The sequence below is a fragment of the Mytilus trossulus genome, unplaced genomic scaffold, assembly GCF_036588685.1.
Source record: "Mytilus trossulus isolate FHL-02 unplaced genomic scaffold, PNRI_Mtr1.1.1.hap1 h1tg000070l__unscaffolded, whole genome shotgun sequence".
Classification (NCBI taxonomy): Eukaryota; Metazoa; Mollusca; class Bivalvia; order Mytilida; family Mytilidae; genus Mytilus; species Mytilus trossulus.
In genome coordinates, this window is record NW_026963294.1 from 2,941,917 (window position 1) to 2,954,817 (window position 12,901).

Below are 12,901 nucleotides of genomic sequence, written 5' to 3' on the forward strand. Positions count from 1 at the left end.
AAAATTGAAAAATATATTTAGTTCACCTCGGTTTATATCCATTCGATGTCTTCTTTTATGAATATAAAATAATATTGCAAAGAATTTCATTGATAATCGGACAACACTAACCGGTATAGGTATTGTCAAAACATGCATCTACATGGGTATTGTCAAAACTTACATCGTGATTAGGTGCCATGTTTGTTTTCTTTGATCACGTTGATGTTATGACTTAATTAATATCTCCTTAATCTAGCTATGTTTACGGCTATTCTTATAGTTACAATAACGTGTCATATTTAATTGCAATATAAACAGTGAAAATAAATTGAATTATGTGCATTAACAAAATAAGTGTCGAACATCCTCTACGTTTGAAAATTATTTGTTCGCCATTTTTTCAAAATTTTATAAAAATAACAACAGCATGTGTTTAAGCTTGATAAAAAGGAACCAATGTTCGATTACATGCTGCTTTAAGGTAAGACAATGACTGAAAACGCAAGCATCTAACAGTTATTTAATTTTCATTGTAAAAATCGTACAAATTATATTTTTACCATGTCGCCCCACGCTGTCAATCTGGTCGCCATCTTGAAAAATAATAGCAGATTTTCTGAAAATAGCTTATTTTAAAATCAATTTGGAAGGGACATACTAGAAAATTAAACTATTCTATATACGATATTTCAAATATTTATGAATATAATAATAAGCACAAAGACCCACAATTATTCCATCTGTTTTGTTTAAATCGCAATTTAAGGCTAAAGACGACAGAAAATCCAATATTCATCGTAGTTGTATGATTTAACAGTGTGAACTATCGAGACAACAAGACAAATTTTCAAAAGCATTTGGAAGGGAGAAGATCAAAATTTAAACTATTCCAAACGGAATATTTATATTTCTAAATATATGAGGAATTACTACAAAGACCCACACTTTTAGTATCATAAACTTAAAGTAATGTATTTCATCGATTCCAGAAAGCCCCTATGCATTTCTATACAATTTACTTGGGCTTGATATGGGTGATGTGTGACGTCACAAAAGTCACGTGATGACTGCTATAGTTGGATATGTCCCATAGGAATGCCGACAATTTGCTGGAAAAGTCTACCTCCAAACTACACAAAACTAGGATGAAATTCGAAAAAAAAGCAGGACAGGATTTTGAGTTTTAAAAAAAGGCAGGATGAGTAACTTGGCCAAAAAAAAGGGCAGGATGACAATTGTTGTAAAAAAAGCAAGGATAAGCCTTTATAAGGTAAATAGGATTTTTTTTTTCTGAGGCAAGTGCCTGTGTATCACACAGAGAATATGGATCCTTAACCTGAGATTCTTTCTAGTGGTGAAGGCAAGCAACAAATACTAATTTTATAGTCTCTGATAGAAACTTTACATTAATCAATTTACCCGGCCACTTATACTTGCCAGGAACACTACTGGTACTACAAGACAGTGTTGGTTTTTTGGTTGCCATGGTGTTGGAAAGTTTCATAGATATAGGAAGATGTGGTGTGAGTGCCAATGAGACAACTCTCGATCCAAATAACAATTTAAAAAGTAAACCATTATAGGTTAAAGTACGGCCTTCAACACGGAGCCTTGGCTCACACCGAACAAAAAGCTATAAAGGGCCCCAACATTACTAGTGTAAAACCATTCAAACGGGAAAACCAACGGTCTATATAAACAAAACGAGAAACGAGAAACACGTATATATTACATAAACAAACGACAACTACTGTACATCAGATTCCTGACTTAGGACAGGTGCAAACAAATATATCATGTTGACATATGCAGACAGATTGATGGGGAGCTCAGTCCACCTGAATGAAGCTATCTTATATCTAATTAATGCATTACTTAATTAACTCTGTGTCATATGGGATCTTGTGGAGAGTTGTCTCGTTGGTAATCATACCATATTTTATTATTATGTATATAAACTTAAAACGTTGTTTCAAAATTATATCTAAATAAATTGCTTTGCTGAGCACATCTGGATATGACCACAAAGGTTCAACCCTGAACAGTTGGAGCAAAAATAGACACAATGATAGCACTTGATTCAGGTCTGAATTTCTATTGTTGTCAAAAAACTTAAAATAGGTTATATAATTTAAAGTTTTATTAAATTTTTGCTTTTGTGCAATTCTCTATGCTGTTGCGATTTGAATATCTTTCCCTAACATTAAGGTCATAATTTCAATTCAAATTTCTAATTGAGTTAGCAACCATATATACATAATAATTACCAATTTACACGCCTGGTAAACCATCTAATCTCAACCAAAATGTTGAGACGGAAAAAAGTATTCTGGCACTTCCTGTTGAGTCTTTCTGGTTCAAAATATTCAAAATAAACATAGGGTAGGTCGACTTTTCGTCAATTTACAGAAAATCAATGACATTTTTGTAAAATAGGAGAATGTCATGCCATAGAAAAATGATAATTGTAGCTAATATGTCTCTGTTTGGTTCAAAATATCTGAAATTGAAGTCACAATCACTTTTCTCCTACGGATTATCATGTTTACTCTCTTTGAATGCGATAAAACTGCTATGGTTTTAATGACCTAGCAAGAAAATATGTCAATTATTTGTGGTTTTTTTCATGCTTTACGATAACCACGTCTGTTAATTGCGAAAATATTTTTTGTCAAGCCTATTCTAAGCAGGAAAATGAAAAATTCTAAATGGTTGAGATATAAAGGTACTGGTTGAGTCTTTCTGTCACAATGTTGAGTCTTTCTGGGTATTTTGTGTCATAAAGTATATTATTGTTAAAATATGGGCGCTGAGGTTTCAAAGTTCAAATTAACTACGACTAGCAATCCAACACGCGTGCAATATTACTATATAAAGACAAAAACTGCTAAAACAGCTATGCTAAACTTAAATTTAAATACTTAGATGTAATTTCTATTGTAAAAATAAAGTTATTTCCCAAAATGAACAACGAAACTATATCAGTGAGCGGTACTATTCGAGTTTACCTTTTTGCGGTTAACCTGATTTATGTTTTCTGTATGTGGTAAGTTAAAATCTAAATACTGATACAATTTCTAGAATTGCCGATAGAAAAATGTATGCTTTATAAGTATAAATAAGATTATTTTATAATATCTATTTATTATTATGTTTTTATTTAGATGATTTCGATTCCGTAATTAAATTTAACGCTAATTTCAATACTCATGATTGGACTAGTAGTCAGTTTAAATCAATAGATGAGGAAAGAAGAATGAAAGGGGACATCATTATTCATTTTAATTTGTAGCTAATCATGCCTATTTTTGTTTTGCTCTTACCAGGCAACCATATTCATAATCGAAAATCTCCTGTCCCTCATCCCAACAAATAAATATATATCAGATGTTTTTTTCTTATCTAATACAAGTTTAAATTGATCCTATTTTTTAACGCCCAGTGACAAATATTTCATGCATGTTCAGGAAAACACGAGAGAAAAAGTCGGGTATATAATATTAAAACGAAGAGATGTGATATGATTGCTGATGACGCAACTATCATAATATGAAATAGTGGATGGAAGCGATAATAGGAAACCGTAAGGCCTTCAACAATAAAAAAAAAAAACAACCGATACTGTAAGGCCGTTTATAAAATGCCATGAAAGTGTGAAACAATTCAAACGATAAAACCAATACGGCCTATATAAATTATACAAAACAAAACAATTTGAAAAATACCAAATGTAAGATAATACATGAACCAACGACAAACACATGCTGCTGACTTGGGACAGGTTCATAAAGAATATGGCAGAAGTTGTTCATATAAAAACGAAGATGTGGCATGATTGCCAATGAGCCAACTCTTCACAAGAGACAAAATGATACAAACATTAACAGCTATGGGTCACCTGACCAAAAGGTCCCGAAATCACAAATGTAAAACAATGCAAAGGATAAAACTAACGGCCTAATTAATGTATAAAATAAAATGAACGAAAAACAAAGAAGTAACACAGCAACAAACGGCAACCACCGAGTTCCTGTCCCAAGTCAGTAGCCTATAAGTCACAGACTAACAGGCTACTGATTTGGGACAGGCACATACATACAGAATGTGGCGGGATTAAACATAGTAGCGGGATCCCAACCATTTCCTAACCAGGGACAGTGATTTAATAGTGCAACAACTAGTTTGTGAGCGCTCGATCCTCCTCGAAGCTGAAACAATAGTGTAGTAGTACAATATAAAAACAACCTGTGCAAATCAGTTGCAATTTGATTAACTGGAAAGATCGGTACGAGATACTCAAAAACAGGCCAACTAACAGTAAGACCATAGACTCAAAACATCGAACTAAGAGTATTTGCAATTACTAGAAGTTTGTTCAAAGCTAGTTGCAACTAGTTCTGAAATAAATTTTGTTCTCCCAGACTAAATTTAAAGTATCAATCAGTACGTACACAACCAACTGATAAAATTTATTAAAAAGAAAAGTATAGGAATCGTCTGGTTTACGTTGCATACTAACATATGTACAGATATATAATGAAAGCATTTGAAAAGTGGTAGTCCGAAGGCTTCGATCATCGAAATTGTGCATTAGAAATAATAGTTAGGACCTGAGAAGATTTTCTTCAAGGACCACCAGAAAAAAATGATTTTGAGAACTTTCTGAAAGCTTTGCTTTATACAAAAATAATCCAGGTCGGTTACTTTAAAAAATGAATAAATAGACCAAGGATTTGTATAGTTGGACTATACAAGTCCTTGGATAGACTAAGATGTCCTTTTTGTAAATTGATCCGAGTCATATTCCAGACAAATATTAACAAATTTTTGTGCAGATAAGATTATTCTTAAAAATAAAATAGAGGGGGATGAAGCCTGATTTGTTTAGCAACATTGAGTTGAAGAAAATCATAAAGAAAATTGTAACGAACAGAGCACAATTTTACAGTCATGTCTACTGGACGTATGTTAATTTTCTAAAAAAAATAATCGTTAACTTAATTTAATTCATCCAACATAACAAGAACCTGCTGTATTCGACGGCAATTTAATTTTTTATTTTATTGATCTTCCGCAGAATATCTCCAGAAGAGGTCCAGATTTTTTTGAACTCTTCAGCACTAATAAAACACGCCACTGCGATTGTGTAGATCGCAGTATTGTCGTGGTAAGGTCTTGAGGTCTTGCAGTTCGTATTGAGAGTAGCCAACATGTTCAAAACAATTGTGATATGTCGTTGCGAAATCATGTCTAAGTAGGAGCGCGTTAATGTCGTAGTCCACAAATATTGCTGTGCCATCGTATCTTGAGCGCGATTCAAGTCGCAGACACATGTACTTCGCCACGATATAACGTCGATGTTACTATACTATACCTTGATACAAACACTAGACTATACCTTAATAATGCGACACAACCACTACGACCATTCTACTGTTATGCTTAGCTGTTCGAGACCGTATCCTTTACAAAAGTCGATTCTAGTACGATCAAGCCCGGTGTCCTCATCACGGTCTTCTTAAGACCTGACTGCGATCATATTACTACGACGATTTCCAGCTCTATAGTTGTGCTCATTGTCATTTTCACATAAGGATATAAAAGCCCTCCAGGTTTTGTTTGTATGTATTTTGGACCTCGTGTCTCTTTTTTCCAATGGGCCCAACCATGCATTACACATTTCATTGTGTCGTTTCCACTATCCTTCATTAAAACATCGTTATCTAATCTACATTGACCAGCAATATGTTGTGATTCAGGTTGGATTGGTCGGTCAGACATTTTTACTGGATCAGGCGGATAACGCCCGGGGACCTCTGTCTCTACCACTATATATATATTACTACTACTTCTACTGTATGTTTTTGTTCCAATGATACAGAAAAAGGCTTAAACATATGTGTGTGTGTCTATGCTTAGCATGCAAGTTCTGATTAAAACTGTAGTCACACTTTACCAGATAGCTCGAACGGACACCGAAAGGATGGACAACATTTTCAATTTACACCATATTTATCCGTTAGGCGTCCGCGATGTAATGAACAAATTAAACGGACGTGTAGTATGCCGAGAAATGGTAGGGGTGAAAAAGAAATAAGAAAACAAATGTCAGAATAAAAAGCCAATAAATTTGCCTGATCATGATTTAGAAGATCATATGAAAAAGACATGTAGTATGATTGCTAATGAGATAACTCTCCACAAGAGACCAACATGACACAGAAATTAACAACTATAGGTAACCATAAAGCCTTCATCAATGATCAAAGCCCATATAGCATACATGTAGTCAGCTATAAAAAGCCATAAATATTCATGATACTAAAGAAAACCAACATACCAATAATAGTTTTTTCTGACGCGAATCCCGATTTTCAATTGGTATGTATCCGTTTTATAATCAATTATCGTTCTGTTATCCTTCTGTTCATGTCCGTCTCACATCCGTTTTATCCTTTATATGTCCGATAAAGTCCGTTAGTGAACCTGTCTACCGGACCTCCTACGGATGTATAACGGACAAGTAACAGATACAAAACGAACACAGAACGGACGAGTATTGTAAAAAAAATCCGACGAGTCCGTTCACAGGTTTTTAACATGCTCAATTTTTTCCACCGGACCAACCGGACGTCGACTGATAAAGTGGATACTGAAAGAAATGAAACAGATATGGACGGACGTCTAACGGATAACAACACTCGTTTCACGGAACGGACGGATTTGTAAAAGGCCCCGAAATGACAATTGTAACGAAAAAACTTACGGCCTTATTTATATATATAAAAAAAAATGAACAAAAAACAAATATGTAACACATAAAAAAACGAAAACCACTGAATTACAGGCTCTTAACTTGGTACAGGCACATACATACATAATATTGCGGCTTAAACATGTTAGCGGGATCTCAACCCTCCCCTAACAATGGACAGTAGAATAACAGTACAGCATAGGAACAAACTATAAAAATCAGTTGGAAAATGCTTAATTCATCAGATAGACAAAAATACAAGTGGACGTATATATCAATTATATTTCAAAAGCACACACGGCGAGTCAATCTAGTACAAAGGAGGATTTATGTTCATATAACATTCATGTTTACATTTCATGTACTCGTCCTGCATATGCATTTAGTTAGACAATGAGTATTTTAATGACTCATTAAAACATCAATACTACAATCTGCACAGTTTTACTCCTGTTCATGTTGATTATAAACATAGAAAAAAACGTAATCGAAAAATCACTGACCCACTGACATTTTACTTTGTGAAATTGCTACCAGTTGATATATAATTTGACTATCTATGAATAAAGAGACCCATTCCTGCGGTATGTCTATGTATTCTTTATAAAGAAGGAATCATTTACCACGGTATGAGGCAGAATAAAGGTCTAGTGTTGAAGATTCCAAATTAAGCACTGATTATGTAAATATAGCACAGGGGATGCAAATTGTCCAGATTACAAACTCAGTTCTGTAGATAAAGTTTAGTACTGATGTAAACCCCAGCACTACAAAGGTAAGGTATAGCGATGTAGATTTTGAAAAGCTAGCTATTGAGATGTCAAGTTAAGCTATGAAGGAATAAATTCTAGCGCTGGAGATATCAATTACAACATTATTGACTTTCTACCTTCTGTGCAAAACTGCTTCTCAAACGCTAGACTATTAATCTTCAGAGCTAGACTATTAATCTCCAGCGCTAGACTATTAATCTTCAGCGCTAGACTATTAATCTTTAATACAGAAAAAACACAGCTATTCTCTATTCACTACCAGTATTCACTTTATTACAACCAAAGTTCTCTTTAGAAGCTGCTGCCATAACTATACAGGCACGATAAAAAATGACAGTTGAATAAGCAAGATTGAAATGACAGTTGAAATGTCAAACAGTATGCGGCAAGATTATGAATTTTGGCGGTTGTACATTTGTATGTATAATTGATACTAGTAAGCTAGTTGAAAATTTCAATCACCAGAAGATCTCAACATTGTTCCAGAATATCTCAACCGATACCAGAAAATCTCAACATGATCTAATTTATAAAATATTTAGCTTAATGAAATTATATTAGTAAAGAAACATGGCAAACTGTAATTTTATGTTTATAAGGTTTTAGAAAAATACTAATTTACTGATATATACGTTAGTTTTATCAATGATTTCACTGTCAGTTTGTCAATAGCTGAGTGTATGGCCACATTTATCTGCAGGAGAAAAGTAATTCCGATGTCATTTTAAATCATATTGGTCCGTGTTTTACACGAAACAAATCCTAATTCAATTATCTATGGCATGGCATTCTCCTATTTTACCAAAAAAAGTCATTGATTTTCAGTAAATTGACGAAAAGTCGACCTACCCTATGTTTATTTTGGATATTTTGAACCAGAAAGACTCAACAGGAAGTGCCAGAATACTTTTTTCCGTCTCAACATTTTGGTTGAGATTAGATGGTTTACCAGGCGTGAATTTAAGTACATTGTTCTTTAAATTAGATTGGATTACCTCCTTTTCACTGCTTTAAAATTGTCCTAATTGTTCATTTTAATACCATGAAACTCTTGTCCCCCCCCCCCCCTCCCCCAAATTCCTAACCATCCCTTTGTGGAATGCAAACTTATAGTATAATTTCTAAGAGATTCATACATTTAAACACAAGTTATTGTCTGGAAACTACTAAAATGCTTATTTTGTCCCTTAATTCCTAAACTGTTGGGACCATAATTCCCAAAATCAATCCTATTCTTCCTTAAGATATTATAAACCTTGTGTATATCTTCTACTAAAGATTTAAAAAAATTCTAAATCTAGACTGCAGAAAATTATTCTCTAATGGTTATATCTTTACACTACCGGTAATTGATTATTGTTGTATAGTGGGAAGTAGTTGTAGCAGTGAGGGTTTATAAATGATATTAAAATTACAAAAGAGGGCTGCTAGGCAGGACAGGAGTTTTTAGTAAAAAAAAAGGCAGGATGAGACACTTGCAAAAAAAAAGTCAGGATGACAATTTATGTAAAAAAAAGTCAGGATAAACTATAAAAAAAAACGCAGGACCGAATAGAGTGAAAAATAAAAAGGCAGGACAGAGATTACAACTAAAAAAAAATGCAGGACAAAAATTTTCATCCTAGCCCCCCCCCCCCCCCCCCATAAAAATCAAATGGTAGCTGCCTTAGATAGAGACAGAAATAAGGCCATGTAACCGACCACATATAGACCTCTGGGTGGTAAGGATAAGTTATCACACCACAGGCACTTGTCTCAGAAAAAAATTTCCAATATACCTTTATAAGGTAAATAGGAAATTGTTTTTCTGAGACAAGCGCCTGTGTATCACACAGAGAATGTGGATCCTTAACCCGAGATTCTTTTTAGTGGTTAAAACAAGCAACAAGTACTAATTTTATAGTCTCTGATAGAAACTTTACATTAGGGAGCTACCATTTGATTTTTATGGGGGGGGGGGGGGGGGGGGGGGGGGGGGGCTAGGATGAAATTTGAGAAAAATAGGCAGGACAGGAGTTTTGAGTAAAAAGAAAAGGCAGGATGAGACATGTGCAAAAAAAAAAAAGAAGGCAGGATGACAATTTATGTAAAAAAAGGTTGAGATAAACTAAAAAAAAAAGCAGGTCCGGATAGAGTGAAAAATAAAAAGGCAGGACAGAGATAACAACTAAAAAAAATGCAGGACAAGATTTTTCATCCTAGTCCCCCCCCCCCCCCCATAAAAATCAAATGGTAGCTCCCTTAATCAATTTACCCGGCCACTTATACTTGCCAGGAACACTATTGGTACTACAAGACAGGTTTGGTTTTTTGGTTGTCAAGTGTTGGAAAATTTTATGTTGACATATGCAGACAGATTTATGGGAAGCTGGCTCCACCTGAAAGAAGCTATCTTATATTTAATTAATGTATTACTTAATTAACTCTGTGTCATATGGGATCTTGTCGAGAGTTGTCTCGTTGGTAATTCATACCATATTTTATTATTATGTATATAAACTTAAAATTATATCTAAATAAATTGCTTAGCTGAGCACATCTGGATATGACCACAAAGGTCCAACCCTGAACAGTTGGAGCAAAAATAGACACAATATAAGCACTTGATTCAGGTCTAAATTTCTATTGTTGTCAAAAAACTTAAAATAGGTTATATAATTTAAAGTTATAAATTAAATTTTTTGCTTTTGTGCAATTCTCTATGCTGTTGCGATTTGAATATCTTTCCCTAAAATTACGGTCATAATTTCAATTCAAATTTCGAATGGAGTTAGCAACCATATATACATAATAATTACCAATTTAAGTACATTGTTCTTTAAATGAGATCGGATTACCTCCCTTTCACTGCTTTGAAATTGTCTTAATTGTTCATTTACCATGAAACTCTTGTCCCCCCTCCCCAATTCCTAACCATCCCTTTGTGGAATGCAAACTTATAGTATAATTTCATAGAGATTCATACATTTAAACACAAGTTATTGTCTGGAAACTACTAAAATGCTTATTTTGTCCCTTAATTCCGAAACTGTTGGGACCATAATTCCCAAAATCAATCCTATTCTTCCTTAAGGTGTTATAAACCTTGTGTATATCTTCTATTAAAGATTTAAAAAAATTCTAAATCTAGACTGCAGAAAATTATTCTCTAATGGTTATATCTTTACACTACCGGTAATTGATTATTGTTGTATAGTGGGAAGTAGTTGTAGCAGTGAGGGTTTAAAAAGGATATTAAAATTACAAAAGAGGGCTGCTAGATTAATACTAGATACAGACCCATTCGCTCCTTCTGAACCCTTAAAGTGGATGACATTAGAACAGAGAATAAAATATCATATTAAAGTAAGTGATGACATTTAAGTACATTAAAAATGAGGGGAGGGGGGGGGCTAGGATGAAAATTTTTGTCCTGCCTTTTTTTTAAGTTGTAATCTCTGTCCTGCATTTTTATTTTTCGGTCTATTTGTTCCTCCTTTTTTTTCTTAACTTATCCTGAATTTTTTACAACAATTGTTGTCCTGCCTTTTTTTTGCCAAGTTACTCATCCTGCCTTTTTTTTTTACTCAAAATCCTGTCCTGCCTTTTTTCAAATTTCATCCTAGCCCCCCCCCCCCCCCCCCCCCATAAAAATCAAATGGTAGCTCCCTTATTGCTTATAAATTAAGAAAAACAGACCAAAACACAAACACTTAACACTTAGCAATAGACTGTGAAAATGAGGTCAAGGTCAAATAAAATCTGTGTAACAGACATATAGATCATAAAATACTTCCATACACCAAATAAAGTTCACCAAATGCATCAAGTATTAAATAAAGGGCTGCGCTTTAGCGCATGATACGCCTGTTGCTCTAAAAGACGGGCGTATCAGTTATTGTCCCAAAATTGGAAAATCCCCCCTTTTTTAAGCATAAAAATTCATAACACGGAAATGTAAAATCTGAAATTTATAAAAATTGAAAGGGAGCTTACATCAATAGATATAAACAATTCACCAAAGTTTCATGGACATTGGTGAAAGTGTTTTTGAGTTATTGTCCGAAGTGTTGAAAATCCCCCCTTTTTTATGAATAAAGCCCCATAAATCCAAAACTTAAAATCTGAAATTAAAAAAAAAACAAAAGGGAGCTTACGTCAATAGATGTAAACAATTCACTTAAGTTTCATGGAAATTGGTGAAAGTGTTTTTGAGTTATTGTCCGAAGTGTGACAGTGTGACGTTGGACGGTCGGACAAAAAACGGTATACCAATATACGTCCCGTCCAAAAGACGGGCGTATAAAAATTGACCAAGACTCAAAAACTTAACTTAGACTATTGAACCATGAAAATGAGGTCAAGGTCAGATGACACCTGTCAGCTAGACATGTACATCTTACAATCATTCCATACACTAAATATAGTAGACCTATTGCATATAATATAAGAAAAACAGACCAAAAAACAAAAACTTAACTATGACCACTGAACCATGAAAATGAGATCAAGGTCAGATGACACCTTACAGTCCTTCCATACACCGAATATACTAGACCTATTGCTTATAGTATCTGAGATATGGACTTGACCACCAACACTTAACCTTGTTCACGGATCCATGAAACGAGGTCAAGTGAAAACTGTCCGACGGTCATGAGGACCTTGCAAGGTACGCACATACCAAATATAGTTACCCAATTACTTATAAGAGAGAATCTAACATTACAAAAAATCTTACTTTTTTTTCAAGTAGTCACTGAACCATGAAAATGAGGTCAAGGACATTGGACATGTGACTGACGGAAAGTTAGTAACATGAAACATCTATATACAAAGTATGAAGCATCCAGTTCTTCTACCTTCTAAAATATATTTTAAAATAGCTTTTAAGAAGTTAGCTAACGCCGCCGCCGCCACCGGATTACTATCCCTATTAATACTAATGTATGCAATGTATATGTTTGCATTTTGTTTGATTTCTCATGATGAGGGCCTCGGGGAAGATTAGTTATATAGCTAACTGTGTAACCCTCTTAAAAAAAAGTATTGTTGTTGTATAAATTTATTTGTGGTCATATAAAGTTATTTTGCAACATAGCCAGCCTTATCAAAATCCTGGGTCTGCACCTTTTATGAACCATCCTGGCTATTTGATATATTTATCTGTTTTCATGGTTTATATGAAAAAGAGCCATACCAAGCAAAGTCGAGGGAAAATCAAATATAATAATTAGTTGAAGAAAAACTTGCAACTCCATGACACACAATGACAAACATCAAAAAGGCAAACAATATCAAAACATATCAAAGGAGTTTTGGTATACATAGATAAAGGAAGATGTGGTATGAGTGCCAATGAGACAACTCTCCATCAAAGTTACAATTTATAAGCCGTAAACCATTATACTGT